Source organism: Triticum aestivum, chromosome 1A (assembly GCF_018294505.1).
Source record: "Triticum aestivum cultivar Chinese Spring chromosome 1A, IWGSC CS RefSeq v2.1, whole genome shotgun sequence".
In the NCBI taxonomy this organism is placed as follows: domain Eukaryota; kingdom Viridiplantae; phylum Streptophyta; class Magnoliopsida; order Poales; family Poaceae; genus Triticum; species Triticum aestivum.
The window spans coordinates 4352752-4370410 of NC_057794.1; the positions used below are offsets into that span (position 1 = coordinate 4352752).

General features: G+C 42.1%; 1 non-coding gene across 1 annotated transcript; it reads right to left on the reverse strand.

Moving 5' to 3' along the window:
• Positions 1-9296: 9296 nt before the first annotated feature.
• On the reverse strand, positions 9297-9378 carry TRNAS-AGA (transfer RNA serine (anticodon AGA)). The gene has a single exon. It is a non-coding gene; the product is annotated as a tRNA-Ser (tRNA).
• Positions 9379-17659: the final 8281 nt, after the last annotated feature.

Here is a 17659-nt window from a genome sequence, read left to right on the forward strand (position 1 = left end):
TTGGTACCTCCCTGCTAGACTTATAGCAAGGCACACATCAGGTCTGGTACACAGCATTGCATACATGATAGAGCCTATGGCTGAAGCACAGAGAACATCTTTCATTTTCTCTCTATCTTCTGCGGTGGTCGGACATTGAGTCTTACTCAACTTCACACCTTGTAACACAGGCAAGAACCCTTTCTTTGCTTGATCCATTTTGAACTTCTTCAAAACCTTGTCAAGGTATGTGCTTTGTGAAAGTCCAATTAAGCGTCTTGATCTATCTCTATAGATCTTAATGCCCAATATGTAAGCAGCTTCATCGAGGTCTTTCATTGAAAAACTCTTATTCAAGTATCCCTTTATGCTATCCAGAAATTATATATCATTTCCAATCAATAATATGTCATCCACATATAATATCAGAAATACTACAGAGCTCCCACTCACTTTCTTGTAAATACAGGCTTCTCCAAAAGTCTGTACAAAACCAAATGCTTTGATCACACTATCAAAGCGTTTATTCCAACTCCGAGAGGCTTGCACCAGCCCATAAATGGATCGCTGGAGCTTGCACACTTTGTTAGCTCCCTTTGGATCGACAAAACCTTCTGGTTGCATCATATACAACTCTTCTTCCAGAAATCCATTCAGGAATGCAGTTTTGACATCCATTTGCCAAATTTCATAATCATAAAATGCGGCAATTGCTAACATGATTCGGACAGACTTAAGCATCACTACGGGTGAGAATGTCCCATCGTAGTCAATCCCTTGAACTTGTCGAAAACCTTTCGCAACAAGTCGAGCTTTGTAGACAGTAACATTTCCGTCAGCGTCAGTCTTCTTCTTGAAGATCCATTTATTCTCAATTGCTTGACGATCAACGGGCAAGTCAACCAAAGTCCACACTTTGTTCTCATACATGGATCCAATCTCAGATTTCATGGCTTCTAGCCACTTTGCGGAATCTGGGGTCACCATTGCTTCTTCATAGTTCGCAGGTTCATCATGATCTAGTAGCATGACTTCCAGAACAGGATTACCGTACCACTCTGGCGCGGATCTTACTCTGGTTGATCTACGAGGTTCGGTAGTAACTTGATCTGAAGTTTCATGATCATTATCATTAGCTTCCTCGCTAATTGGTGTAGGTGTCATAGAAACCAGTTTCTGTGATGTACTACTTTCCAATATGGGAGCAGGTACAGTTACCTCATCAAGTTCTACTTTTCTCACACTCACTTCTTTCGAGAGAAACTCCTTCTCTAGAAAGGATCCATTCTTAGCAACGAAAGTCTTGCCTTCGGATCTGTGATAGAAGGTGTACCCCAACAGTTTCCTTTGGGTATCCTATGAAGACACATTTCTCCGATTTGGGTTCGAGCTTATCAGGTTGAAGCTTTTTCACATAAGCATCGCAGCCCCAAACTTTCAGAAATGACAACTTTGGTTTCTTGCCAAACCACAGTTCATAAGGTGTCGTCTCAACGGATTTCGATGGTGCCCTATTTAACGTGAATGCGGCCGTATCTAAATCATAACCCCAAAATGATAGTGGTAAATCTGTAAGAGACATCATAGGTCGCACCATATCTAGTAAAGTACGATTTCGACGTTCGGACACACCATTACGCTGTGGTGTTCCGGGTGGCGTGAGTGGAGAAACTATTCCGCATTGTTTCAAATGTAGACCAAACTCGTAACTCAAATATTTTCCTCCACGATCAGATCGTAGAAACTTTATTTTCTTGTTACGATGATTTTCAACTTCACTCTGAAATTCTTTGAACTTTTCAAATGTTTCAGACTTATGTTTCATTAAGTGGAAATACCCATATCTGCTTAAATCATCTGTGAAGGTGAGAAAATAACGATATCTGTCACGAGCCTCAATATTCATTGGACCACATACATCTGTATGTATGATTTCCAACAAATCCGTTGCTCTCTCCATAGTACCGGATAATGGCGTTTTAGTCATCTTGCCCATGAGGCACGGTTCGCAAGTACCAAGTGATTCATAATCAAGTGATTCTAAAAGTCCATCAGTATGAAGTTTCTTCATGCGCTTTACACCGATATGACCTAAACGGCGGTGCCACAAATAACTTGCACTATCATTATCAACTCTGCATCTTTTGGCTTCAACATTATGAATATGTGTATCACTACTATCGAGATTCATTAAAAATATACCACTCTTCAAGGGTGCATGACCATAAAAGATATTACTCATATAAATAGAACAACCATTATTCTCTGATTTAAATGAATAACCATCTCGCATCAAACAAGATCCAGATATAATGTCCATGCTCAACGCTGGCACCAAATAACAATTATTTAGGTCTAAGACTAATCCCGAAGGTAGATGTAGAGGTAGCATGCCGACCGCGGTTACATCGACTTTGGAACCATTTCCCACGCGCATCGTCACCTCGTCCTTTGCCAGTGTTCGCTTAATCCGTAGTCCCTGTTTAGAGTTGCAAATGTTAGCAACGGAACCAGTATCAAATACCCAGGTGCTACTACGAGCTCTAGTAAGGTACACATCAATAACATGTATATCACATATACCTTTGTTCACCTTGTCATCCTTCTTATCCGCCAAATACTTGGGGCAGTTCCGCTTCCAGTGTCCAGTCTGCTTGCAGTAGAAGCACTCAGTTTCAGGCTTAGGTCCAGATTTGGGTTTCTTCTCTTGAGCAGTAACTTGCTTACTATTCTTCTTGAAGTTCCCCTTCTTCTTCCCTTTGCCCTTTTTCTTGAAACTGGCGGTCTTGTTGACCATCAACACTTGATGGTCCTTCTTGATTTCTACCTCTGCAGCCTTTAGCATTGCGAAGAGCTCGGGAATTGTCTTATCCATCCCTTGCATGTTATAGTTCATCACGAAGCTCTTGTAGCTTGGTGGCAGTGATTGAAGAACTCTGTTAACGACACTATCAACAGGAAGATTAACTCCCAATTGAGTCAAGTGATTATGATACCCAGACATTTTGAGTATATGTTCACTGACAGAACTATTCTCCTCAATCCGGGCATTTGCTTGAAATATTAACTTCAACTCCTGGAACATCTCATATGCTCCATGACGTTCAAAACGTCGTTGAAGTCCCGATTCTAAGCCGTAAAGCATGGCACACTGAACTATCGAGTAGTCATCAGCTTTGCTCTGCCAGACGTTCATAACATCTGGTGTTGCTCCAGCAGCAGGCCTGGCACCTAGCGGTGCTTCCAGGACGTAATTCTTCTGTGCAGCAATGAGGATAATCCTCAAGTTACGGACCCAGTCCGTGTAATTGCTACCATCATCTTTCAACTTTGCTTTCTCAAGGAACGCATTAAAATTCAATGGAACAACATCACGGGCCATCTATCTACAATCAAACATAGACAAGCAAGATACTATCAGGTACTACGTTCGTGATAAATTTAAGTTCAATTAATCATATTACTTAAGAACTCCCACTTAGAAAGACATCCCTCTAATCTTCTAAGTGATCACGTGATCCAAATCAACTAAACCATAACCGATCATCACGTGAAATGGAGTAGCTTTCAATGGTGAACATCAATATGTTGATCATATCTACTATATGATTCATGCTCGACCTTTCGGTCTTAGTGTTCCGAGGCCATATCTACATATGCTAGGCTCATCAAGTTTAACCTGAGTATTCTGCGTGTGCAAAACTGGCTTGCACCCGTTGTATATGGACGTAGAGCTTATCACACCCGATCATCACGTGGTGTCTGGGCACGACGAACTTTGGCAACGGTGCATACTCAGGGAGAACACTTTTATCTTGAAATTTAGTGAGAGATCATCTTGTAATTCTACTGTCAATCAAAGCAAGATAAGATGCATAAAAGATAAACATCACATGCAATCAATATAAGTGATATGATATGGCCATCATCATCTTGTGCTTGTGATCTCCATCTCCGAAGCACCGTCATGATCACCATCGTCACCGGCGCGACACCTTGATCACCATCGTAGCATCGTTGTCGTCTCGCCAATCTTATGCTTCCACGACTATCGCTACCGCTTAGTGATAAAGTAAAGCATTACAGCGCAATTGCATTGCATACAATAAAGCGACAACCATATGTCTCCTGCCAGTTGCCGATAACTCAGTTACAAAACATGATCATCTCATACAATAAAATTTAGCATCATGTCTTGACCATATCACATCACAACATGCCCTGCAAAAATAAGTTAGACGTCCTCTACTTTGTTGTTGCAAGTTTTACGTGGCTGCTACGGGCTTAGCAAGAACCGTTCTTACCTACGCATCAAAACCACAACGATAGTTTGTCAAGTTGGTGTTGTTTTAACCTTCGCAAGGACCGGGCGTAGCCACACTTGGTTCAACTAAAGTTGGAGAAACTGATACCCGCCAGCCACCTGTGTGCAAAGCACGTCGGTAGAACCAGTCTCGCGTAAGCGTACGCGTAATGTCGGTCCGGGCTGCTTCATCCAACAATACCGCCGAACCAAAGTATGACATGCTGGTAAGCAGTATGACTTATATCGCCCACAACTCACTTGTGTTCTACTCGTGCACAACATCAACGCATAAAACCTAGGCTCGGATGCCACTGTTGGGGAATGTAGTAATTTCAAAAAAAAATCCTACGCACATACAAGATCATGGTGATGCATAGCAACGAGAGGGGAGAGTGTTGTCTATGTACCCTCGTAGACCGGCAACGGAAGCGTTGACACAACGTAGAGGAAGTAGTTGTACGTCTTCCCGATCCGACCGATCCAAGTACCGAACGTACGGCACCTCCGAGTTATGCACACGTTCAACTCGGTGACGTCCCTCGACCTCCGATCCAGCAAAACATTGAGGGAGAGTTTATGATGTTCTACCGACGCATGGCTTCGCCTAAGCACCGCTACGATATGACCGAGGTGGAATATGGTGGAAGGGGGCACCGCACACGGCTAAGGAACGATCACGAAGATCAACTTGTGTGTCATGGGGTGCCCCTTGCCCCCGTATATAAAGGAGGGAGAAGGGGAGGTGCGTCCGGCCCTAGGGGTGCGCCTGGAGGAGTCCTACTCCCACCGGGAGTAGGACTCCCCCCTCTTGCCTTGTTGGAAAAGGAAGGGGGAAAGGAGAAAGAGGAAAGGGGGGCGCCGCCCCCCTTCCTTGTCCTATTTGGACTAGGGGGGAGGGGGCGCGTGGCCTGCCCTGGCCGGCCCTCCTCTTCTCCCTTATGGCCCATGTAGGCCCAATAACCCCCGGGGGGGTTCCGGTAACCCCCCGGTACTCCGGTAAAATCCAGATTTCACCCGAAACGTTTCTAATATCCAAATATAGGCTTCCAATATATCAATCTTTATGTCTCGACCATTTCGAGACACCTCGTTATGTCCGTGATCACATCCGGGACTCCGAACAACCTTCGGTACATCAAAACACAAAAACCCTAATTACGATCGTCACCGAACTTTAAGCGTGCGGACCCTACGGGTTCGAGAACTATGTAGACATGACCGAGACACGTCTCCGGTCAATAACCAATAGCGGAACCTGGATGCTCATATTGGCTCCTACATATTCTACGAAGATCTTTATCGGTCAGACCGCATAACAACATACGTTGTTCCCTTTGTCATCGGTATGTTACATGCCCGAGATTCGATCGTCGGTATCTTAATACCTAGTTCAATCTCGTTACCGGCAAGTCTCTTTACTCGTTCCATAATACATCATCCCGCAACTAACTTATTAGTTGCAATGCTTGCAAGGCTTGAGTGATGTGCATTACCAAGAGGGCCCAGAGATACCTCTCCGACAATCGGAGTGACAAATCCTAATCTCGAAATACGCCAACCCAACAAGTACCTTCGGAGACACCTGTAGAGCACCTTTATAATCACCCAGTTACGTTGTGACGTTTGGTAGCACACAAAGTGTTCCTCCGGTAAACGGGAGTTGCATAATCTCATAGTCATAGGAACATGTATAAGTTATGAAGAAAGCAATAGCAACAAACTAAACGATCAAGTGCTAAGCTAACGGAATGGGTCAAGTCAATCACATCATTCTCCTAATGATGTGATCCCATTAATCAAATGACAACTCATGTCTATGGTTAGGAAACATAACCATCTTCGATCAACGAGCTAGTCAAGTAGAGGCATACTAGTGACACTTTGTTTGTCTATGTATTCACACATGTATTATGTTTCCGGTTAATACAATTCTAGCGTGAATAATAAACATTTATCATGATATAAGGAAATAAATAATAACTTTATTATTGCCTCTAGGGCATCTTTCCTTCACTCCCAACTCTAGCTGCCCCCATCTGCTTGGCCCCCTAGTCCGAGGAGGGGGGTCACATCACTTATGGTCCCATTTGGCCCAAGTGGCTGCCATCCCTTGGGTCAGCCACATGGATGTAGATGGTTACATATATTTATATTATTACAAATATGTAGTCCAATGCAATCTACACGAGCTTCGCCTTGGATCGCGAAACATCACTATGTGGTGATGGCGAAAAATTGATTGTACCTTTGCAAGCCTTTGTCTCTCAAAAGTTTATATTCTTCCTACTTTTCTTGATTTTTTATGAGTTCGAGGAGGCTCCTCCAACTTCCAACATAAAATATGCGATCCCGCCCTTTTGCAATTTACAAGTGCGTTAGCCCAAGAACTGTATAAAAAATATTAAATAGAACAAAGAAAGAAGGTAACTAAAATCAAAAGGATTAGATATGTTTAGGACTTTTTAGAGTCCTTCTATATAGCATAAACACAAATTCCCATGATTGTACTTGTTCCAGAATCACGCTACATTGCGAAAAGCCTTGCCATTGGTATTTTTACAAGTAAATGTCACGAGTTCTTACAGACGGGTCATCTGTCAATGATCTCTTTTCATAGCCAACACGTGGGTGGATAGTAGATATGAGAGAAGACCATGCCATCACCGAAATGCATGCCTTTGTTTATTTACCATCTAGATGAGTTGTTTATGTATTTCTATTCAGGGTTGTTTATATAAATTAATGCTTCTAATATGATGCAAACACACATGAAAAATTGTATGCATGTATGGGTGCACAGCTCCCTTGGTGCCTGACATGGCCCATTGTGTCTTTAGAACAAATACTAAATGTGGTTAGTGGGATTAGTATCTGGAGATTATTGTTCGGTAGGGAGTAGTAAACAGACCAAAAAGGACTAAAGTGCGTTTCCATACGACAGCTGGGAAGCCAATGGAAGAACACGTGCACATGAGAACTAGTAGGTAGTGAAGTCCAGTCGGATGTGTGTGTCTTGGAGCTGCGAGTTAGTCTATATCTACACACCCCCTATGAACAAAGATACAAAGATAATATAGATGATGACTAGGCGGATGAGTACTTCATTGTGTTTCCTTATAATACTTCTTATCATCACTCATTCACATGTCATGTATGGATGTGACGATCTTTCCATTTTACCTTTATTAACATCCTTTGTCATGATCGATGCGATTGCATCTTGTAAGCATGATAACACATTTGTTGGTTGGCACACAAAAGTCTGGAGCAAAGGAAGTAACTCCTTAACTTTTGCAATTTTGGAAGGTGGAGTTGCTTGGTTGGTACACCTAAACCCGAAGCAAATATGTTACTAATTTCTTTTCCAAGTTTGGAAGATAGTAAGGGAGTGTTTGGTTCATGTCCTGGACCAAATTTGCCTGGCCTGAGACCTCCTTGAGATCGGCCTGGACACTGTTTGGTTCGTGCCTGAGTACCTGAAGCTAGCCTGGCCTAGAAACGAAAAGACACCATTAGCTTGTCTTGGGAATATCCCATCATCATTAGCCTGGCTCAGGCTGACGAGAAAGGACGCCTAGTTGCTGCCTGGGTCTGCCTGGGAGTACTAATCATGTATGGGAGGATCAAAAGTAAATTAATAGGCTGATGTGACATGTGTAACCCATCACCGAGTGTGGAGGCGAACCAAACAGGGCTTGCCTGCCCAGGCATAAAGCTGTTGTTTCCCAGGCCCGAGCCAGGCGCTTGAATTTTTCAGGCACGTCGTCCAGGACGGCAACCAAACAGCCCCTAAATTACAAGCTCTATCGTGGAGCACAAAAAAATCAAGAGCAAAGTACGTTTCTAAAAGTTTGGAAGGGAGTATATTCTTGCTTGGTCGGTATACAGAAGTCTGGGGCAAAGTAACTCCTTTCTTACAAATTTGGAAAATAGTAAATGTGTGTCTAGTTGATATGCAAAAGTCCGGGTCAAAATAAGTAACTTCTTCCTTTTCATAAGTTTGGAAGATGGTAAATTCTTGTGGTTGGTCTACAGAATTTAGGGGCAAAGTAAGTGACTTCTTTGTTTTTGTAAGTTTGGAAGATCGTAAATTCTTGTGGTTGATCTACATGATTTAGGGGCAAAGTAAGTGGCTCCTTTTTTTCAAGTTTAGAAAATAGTAAATTATTGTCTGGTTGGTGTGCTAGCAGAAGTCCAGGGCAAAGTAAGTAGTACATTCTTGTCTGGTTGATATCTAGGGGCAAAGTAAGTAACTTCTTTCTTCTTGCAAGTTTGGAAGATAGTAAATTCTTACTTGGTGTTATCAAAAAATAGGGAACAAAATAAGTGACTCCTTTCTTTGTCATAAGTTTGGAAGGTAGTAAATTCTTTTCTAGCATATACTATTGTGCTTCAAAATGCACATGCAAAATGTGATTGCATTGCGTTGGGTCGGAGCAACTATCTTTCTTATCCGTTTGTCCGAAAATTAACTGGAGAACTATCTTTTTTTACAGATTAGGCAAATCTTTTGCCTCCGCTTAAAAAAAGGTAGTCCTATGTGACTTGTAGTGATAAGAAAAATAGATGGATTTTTGCAAAAAAAAAGAATGGAAATAAAACTGAGTAATAGCCTTTTGCCCCCCAAAAAGAATGTGAACAAATGCACACAAAACCGAGAATATGCAGTGAATAAGCGTGGTCGGCAGGCCGTAAATTAACTGGAGAACTTTTTTTTACAGATTAGGCAAATCTTTTGCTTCCGTTTAAAAAAATAGACTTAAGTGGCCTGTAGTTATAAGAAAAAATAGGATGGGTTTTTGCAACAAAAAAAAGATGGAAATAAAACAGAGTAATAGCCTTTTGACCCCAAAAAAGGAATGTGAAGAAGTGCACACAAAACCGAGAATTTGCAGTGAATAATTGTTGCCTTTATTCTGCAAACAAACTGGGCTGGGCCTGCACAAAATTAATTGGCGGATGCTGTGGCCCGTCATCGACAAAAAAGGAATGGGAAAATAATCGAAAAAAGCGTGGTCGGCAGGATTCGAACCTGCGCGGGCAAAGCCCACATGATTTCTAGTCATGCCCGATAACCACTCCGGCACGACCACTTTGATGCAACATTCTCTTCTGATATCTTTACATTCTGACTTTCTGTAGTGTGCATTTTCCATGTTCGATGGGATAAATATTTTTTTGTTGTTGTAAGAAAGCAGAGTATAACGTCATCCACATGACGGTACTGAAGATCGAACGCGGAGATTTCAACAGTAAAGCTAAACAAAGCGAGACACATTTGGCTAGACTTCGCTTCACTAGCTACCGCTTTTTCGTGCATATGTGTTCTTTCATTTCGGCTGCCCACCTGTTGTAGGAAAATGCATTCTGCCTTTTCATAGTTCGGTAATTATTTGTAGCAAACAACCCCCCAAGTATTATTTGTCATGTAAGGCTTGGGAGGTATATGGAACACGTTGCACTTTCAAGAATCTCTACATTCAGTTTCATGCGCAACAAAATATTACAATTATATGATGGGCATTTTCGTGTGTTCAATAATGTGTGCCACCTCCATCTTCTTTTTGAGCCTTCCAAACAAGCGACTTTGAGGAACAAATAGACAGCGAAAAAAGAGATGATGACTACGGAGGTAAGTTCTTCATTTCGTTTCCATGTAGTCCTCTTTATTGCCACTCATTCACACTCCACATAGGGCTTCAACGTCTATTCCCATTGCATTGTTATTCTCACCACATCATTTTGTCGATGCCATTGCATATCGTGAGCATGATAATGTACACATTAATTGGTATACAAAAGCTAGGAAGAAAGTTAGTAAATTGTTTATTTTTGCGGGTTTGGAATGTAGTACATTATTGCCTTGTAATATGTTGCAAAATGCATATGAATTTTGTGATTAAATATGTCATGGATCTGCACAATTTCCTTGCTGGCTGCTGTGGCCCATCATGGCCTTCAGATCAAGATGAAACATGGTTGTCGACATTAAAATCTAGAGGTTGTTTGGTAGAGAGTAGTGACCTAACCGGAAAAAGGCCAGAGTGCACTTTCCCACTACAGGTGTGAAGCCGAAACGGAAGACCATGAAAAATAGTAGGCAATGACATGCAATCCATCCAAACGATTTTGGTGTATAGTGTAGGATTGACTAATCCATCTATAGCTTCATATCCTTTGTCATCTTAATCTCCATGGGTCGACGAAAAAGATAGATGATGACTATGTAGTCATCATTCATCTTTATCTCCTGGCTCCATGAAACCAAAAAAAAAAAAGATAAGGGATAGATAGATGATGACTATGCAAGCTAGTACTCCATTTTGTTTTGTTTTGTTTGTTTCCATTACGATGTTTTCTATTATTACACGCAACATACTACTCAGAAATTGTGATTTGTGGTGAGTAATAATGTATTCAGGCAATGACGAAAAGTTCTATTTCTATTATTATTTTCAAGTACTGGCCTTCCCCAAGAAGCAAACAATAATGTATATGGGATGTGCAGTGATAAAAAAATATAAGGAAAACAAACCCAGTAGGTAGTGAGTAATTGTCGCCTCATACGACGACACTGCAAGATGCCCATGAAAATTGTGATTTAATTTTGGTCGGGCCTTCACGAAATCCTTGTTAGTCGCTATTTGGTTTGGACTTACACAAAAATCTTGGTGGATGTGGCCCATCATACTTTCAAAACAAAATAAAAAGATTGAAAACTACTTTCAGGTATACTAGGTGCAAACTTAAACAATCTCAACTAAAAAACTATACCTTTTTACTTGATGTGAAGAAAAATAGATATTACGCATGCAGATTAACAACCATCTACTCGATAGTTTTGGAATTTTAATTGGAAAAAATAAAACACGAATAACATTTGAATGACATAATTGTGGCTTTCCAATCCAGAACCACAATCTCCATCTCACACACATCAATTATTTGTTTATATAAGTAAAAGCTTTCAACTCAAAACACCCAATTTTGATGGGGGAACTTTCTACTTGTAAGTTGCGTTGGGAATTTTTTTTCGAAGAGGAAGGGTGAAGCAATATAGTAGCTGGTAAGTATTTCTATCAGTGAGAACCAATGTTATCGAACCAATAGTAGAATCATACAAAGCCTAGTGAACAGCACCTACACACACAAGTGCAAATACTTGCACCCAACGCGGGCAAGATGGTTGACAATTGCAAAGTAAAATAAAAAGAGTACAATTGCAGCAAGGTATTTTTGGTTTTAGTAATATGATAAAAGTAGACCCGGGGGCCATAGTTTCCACTACGACCTTCTCTCTTCAAACATAGCATATGGCGGGTACACAAAATATTGTTGGACAACTGATAGAAAAGGCGCATAGTTATGATAATATTCATGACATGATCATAGCTACGGATTAAGCGAAGATTGGCTAAGGACGAGGTGACGATGCGCGTGGGAAATGGTTCCAAAGTCGATGTGATCGCGGTCGGCGCGCTACCTCTACATCTACCTTTGGGATTAGTATTAGACCTAAATAATTGTTATTTGGTGCCAGCGTTGAGCATGAACATTATATATGGGTCTTGTTTGATGCGAGACGGTTATTCATTTAAATCAAAGAATAATGGTTGTTCTATTTATATGAGTAATATCTTTTATGGTCATGCACCCTTGAAGAGTGGTCTATTTTTGATGAATCTCGATAGTAGTGATACACATATTCATAATGTTGAAATCAAAAGATGCAGAGTTGATAACGATAGTGCAACTTATTTGTGGCACTGCCGTTTAGGTCATATTGGTGTAAAGCGCATGAAGAAACTCCATACTGATGGACTTTTGGAACTACTTGATTATGAATCACTTGGTACTTGCGAACCGTGCCTCATGGGTAAGATGACTAATACGCCGTTCTCCGGTACTATGGAGAGAGCAACGGATTTGTTAGAAATCATACATACAGATGTATGTGGTCTAATGAATGTTGAGGCTCGTGGCGGATATCGTTATTTTCTCACCTTCACAGATGATTTAAACAGATATGGGTATATCTACTTAATGAAACATAAGTCTGAAACATTTGAAAAATTTAAAGAATTTCAGAGTGAAGTTGAAAATCATCATAACAAGAAAATAAAGTTTCTACGATCTGATCGTGGAGGAGAATATTTGAGTTACGAGTTTGGTCTACATTTGAAACAATGCAGAATAGTTTCGCAACTCACGCCACCCGGAACACCACAGCGTAATGGTGTGTCCGAACGTTGTAATCGTACTTTATTAGATATGGTGCGATCTATGATATCTCTTACTAATTTACTGTTATCATTTTGGGGTTATGCTTTAGAGACGGCTGCATTCTCGTTAAATAGGACACCATCGAAATCCGTTGAGACGACGCCTTATGAACTGTGGTTTGGCAAGAAACCAAAGTTGTCGTTTCTGAAAGTTTGGGGCTGCGATGCTTATGTGAAAAAGCTTCAACCTGATAAGCTCGAACCCAAATCGGAGAAATGTGTCTTCATAGGATACCCAAAGGAGACTGTTGGGTATACCTTCTATCACAGATCCGAAGGCAAAACTTTTGTTGCTAAATTCGGAGTTTTTCTAGAGAAGGAGCTTCTCTCGAAAGAAGTGAGTGGGAGAAAAGTAGAACTTGATGAGGTAACTGTACCTGCTCCCTTATTGGAAAGTAGTACATCACAGAAACCAGTTTCTGTGACACCTACACCAATTAGTGATGAAGCTAATGATAATGATCATGAAACTTCAGATCAAGTTACTACCGAACCTCGTAGATCAACCAGAGTAAGATCCGCACCAGAGTGGTACGATAATCCTGTTCTGGAAGTCATGCTACTAGATCATGATGAACCTACGAACTATGAAGAAGCGATGGTGAGCCCAGATTCCGCAAAATGGCTAAAAGCCATGAAATCTGAGATGGGATCCATGTATGAGAACAAAGTGTGGACTTTGGTTGACTTGCCCGTTGATCGGCAAGCAATTGAGAATAAATGGATCTTCATGAAGAAGACTGACGCTGACGGAAATGTTACTGTCTACAAAGCTCGACTTGTTGCAAAAGGTTTTCGACAAGTTCAAGGGATTGACTACGATGAGACCATCTCACCCGTAGCGATGCTTAAGTCTGTTCGGATCATGTTAGCAATTGCCGCATTTTATGATTATGAAATTTGGCAAATGGATGTCAAAACTGCATTCCTGAATGGATTTCTGGAAGAAGAGTTGTATATGATGCAACCAGAAGGTTTTGTCGATCCAAAGGGAGCTAACAAAGTGTGCAAGCTCCAGCGATCCATTTATGGACTGGTGCAAGCCTCTCGGAGTTGGAATAATCGTTTTGATAGTGTGATCAAAGCATTTGGTTTTGTACAGACTTTTGGAGAAGCCTGTATTTACAAGAAAGTGAGTGGGAGCTCTGTAGCATTTCTGATATTATATGTGGATGACATATTATTGATTGGAAATGATATAGAATTTCTAGATAGCATAAAGGGATACTTGAATATGAGTTTTTCAATGAAAGACCTCGGTGAAGCTGCTTACATATTGGGCATTAAGATCTATAGAGATAGATCAAGACGCTTAATTGGACTTTCACAAAGCACATACCTTGACAAGGTTTTGAAGAAGTTCAAAATGGATCAAGCAAAGAAAGGGTTCTTGCCTGTGTTACAAGGTGTGAAGTTGAGTAAGACTCAATGTCCGACCACCATAGAAGATAGAGAGAAAATAAAAAATGTTCCCTATGCTTCAGCCATAGGCTCTATCATGTATGCAATGTTGTGTACTAGACCTGATGTGTGCCTTGCTATAAGTCTAGCAGGGAGGTACCAAAGTAATCCAGGAGTGGATCACTGAACAGCGGTCAAGAACATCCTGAAATACCTGAAAAGGACTAAGGATATGTTTCTCGTATATGGAGGTGACAAAGAGCTCATCGTAAATGGTTACGTTGATGCAAGCTTTGACACTGATCCGGACGATTCTAAATCGCAAACCGGATACATGTTTTTACTGAACGGTGGAGCTGTCAGTTGGTGCAGTTCTAAACAAAGCGTCGTGGCGGGATCTACATGTGAAGCGGAGTACATAGCTGCTTCGGAAGCAGCAAATGAAGAAGTCTGGATGAAGGAGTTCATATCCGATCTAGGTGTCATACCTAGTGCATCGGGTCCAATGAAAATCTTTTGTGACAATACTGGTGCAATTGCCTTGGCGAAGGAATCCAGATTTCACAAGAGAACCAAACACATCAAGAGACGCTTCAATTCCATTCGGGATTTAGTCCAAGTGGGAGACATAGAAATTTGCAAGATACATACGGATTTGAATGTTGCAGACCCGCTGACTAAGCCTCTTCCACGAGCAAAACATGATCAGCACCAAGACTCCATGGGTGTTAGAATCATTACTGTGTAATCTAGATTATTGACTCTAGTGCAAGTGGGAGACTGAAGGAAATATGCCCTAGAGGCAATAATAAAGTTATTATTTATTTCCTTATATCATGATAAATGTTTATTATTCATGCTAGAATTGTATTAACCGGAAACATAATACATGTGTGAATACATAGACAAAAACAGAGAGTCACTAGTATGTCTCTACTTGACTAGCTCGTTAATCAAAGATGGTTATGTTTCCTAACCATAGACATGAGTTGTCATTTGATTAACGGAATCACATCATTAGGAGAATGATGTGATTGACTTGACCCATTCCGTTAGCTTAGCACTTAATCGTTTAGTTTGTTGCTATTGCTTTCTTCATAACTTATATATGTTCCTATGACTATGAGAGTATGCAACTCCCGTTTACCGGAGGAACACTTTGTGTGCTACCAAACGTCACAACGTAACTGGGTGATTATAAAGGTGCTCTACAGGTGTCTCCGAGCCAGATCCAATCGAGAAAGTTTGATCATTTATGCTCCGTCAAAGGACAAGCTCCTCAGTCATCGAGCCAGATCCAATCGAGGAGGGGTGATCGTTTGCGCAAAAAATCTTGCTCCCAAAGTATAAGCTCATCCGTCACCGAGCTAGATGCAAGCGAGGAAGGTTCATTGTTTGCGCAGAAAATCTCGCTTTGCTAAAGAGCAGCTCATCCGTCACCGAGGTAGATCCGATCGAGGAGGGTTGATTGTTTGCGTGGGAAATCTTGCTCCGCCAAAGAGCAAGCTCATCCGTCAACGAGCCAGATCCAATTGAGGAAGGTTCATCGTTTGCACAGAAATTCTCACTCAGCCAAAGAGCAAGCTCATTGGTCACCGAGTCAAATCCAATCAAGGAGGGTTGATCATTTATGCTCCATCAAAGGACATGCTCTCTGTCACTGAGCCAGACCCAGTTGAGGAAGGTTCATTGTTTGCACAGAAATTCTCGGTCAGCCAAAGAGCAAGCTCATCGGTCACCGTGTCAGATCCAATCAAGGAGGGTTGATCGTTTATGCTCCATCAAAGGACATGCTCTCTGTCACCGAGCCAGGCCCAATTGAGGAAGGTTGGTCATTATCGTAGAAATCTCATGGTCGGGCTGGAAGGAGAACACTCCTATGGTCCTAATGACAACCATGAGAATGTCCGCCATTTTTTCATGTCATTCTCAACGGTGATGTATATGTAGCTTACTTTTTTTCCCAAGCATAACTTTACCTCTTTTTTCCCAAGCATAACTTTACCTCTTTTTCCCCCTATTTTCTAGCATGTTAAATTTACTCTCCCAAATCTCATGGTTAGGTTGGAAGGAAATATTACTAAACTCAAGCCATCCATCGTCGAGCCAGATTGAGGAGTTCAGTGGCGGAGACAGGGGGGGCAGCAGGGGCCCTGGCCCCCCTGACATTGGAAATTTGCTGCTAATTCACTGATGAACAGTGCATAATTAGCAATACTTTAATGCTAAAAGTGTATTTTCCTATGCTTTGGCCCTCCTTAACCTACTTTGACGGCACTTGGCCCTTCTGATCCATATTTCCTGGCTCCGCCACTAGAGGAGTTGCCTAGAATTCTCATGGTCAGGTCAAAAGGAAACATTGCCGTCGTCGAGCCAGATCTGATCGAGGAAGGCAGTGTGCCCACGCGTAAATCCCATGGTTAGCTTGGAAGGAAACGATCCTAGTGACAACCACATGTCCATCGCCTGATCCTCTCCTTCTCGACAGCGAAATGTACGTTTTTTTACCATCTTAAATTTACCGCATGTTTTGTTTCGACCCTGGTCCTATTTCTGCCATTTTATTTTGTATCTTTCCACCATAAATTCACATTAGTTTTATTTCCTGCGATGATGGTCCTACTTTTATACATTATATTAATTTCATTTTGCCTATTCATTTTTATTTGCTTATCTTTACTATTAGATCCTAACATTAAATGAGAGTTGGGGATTAGACGCGTGCACGTCGCTTACTTCCTCCCCGCCCACCGCCTCTCCTGGACCCCGTCCCCTCCCCAGGGACGGCACCGGTAGGGGCGAGCCGGGGATTGTACGTTTATATGCCACCTCCCCTGGACCCCTCCTCCCCAGGGACGACACTGGTAGGGGCAAACTGGGGACGGTATGTTTGCACACCGCCTCCCTTAGATCCCCCCTCCCCAAGGACCGCCCTAGTAGGGGGTGAGTCGAGCCCATGGCTCTCCCCACCGCCTCCCCCAGATACGAATGCACCTAACACTAAAACATGTGCACATACATCCATATCTAAACAAATCCGAGACAACTAATTCGGGACGGGCGAAGCACATGTTACATCCTCCCCCACCGATTCTCCTCGAAAACCCGCCTTAAACGGCCCACCTTTATCGACTCACCAAAAAAAAATCACGTTTTCTTTGGCAAGCCACAAAACACGTACCAAAAAAATAAATAAGATGATATACTTCTAGTTTATTATGTCGGCAGATATATCAGGGACAAGATCTCGTTCGCCAAACACTCATTTACACAATCGCATTAGCCTTAAAAATTAATGTAAGTTATTTTAGCCTTAATTGTATGGATTAACAAAAGGAAAGTTAGGACAATGTAGCTTCCCTAACATCCCTTGTGTATGTTAGAGGATCCGGTTCCCCAAGATTGATGCCTGCCAGATAGATTAGCCTGTCCGGTCAGCTCACATCCCATCCGTCCATCAGATCAGATCAGATCAACCAGCAGTAAACAAAATTTTACAGCAGCGAGAGGGAGACCAAAGCCCAATCCAATCTGAAGCAAGGGCAGTCCCGTCATTTCGCCCCCCTCCACTTTCGCCTTGCCGCGCTCCCTCCCCGCCCTCCCCCCGAAACCCCAACCCCCACCCCGCCCACGCCGTCCCACCCCGCCCCCACTGACGCCCCGGGCCCAGCTCCGGCGAGCCCCACCCATC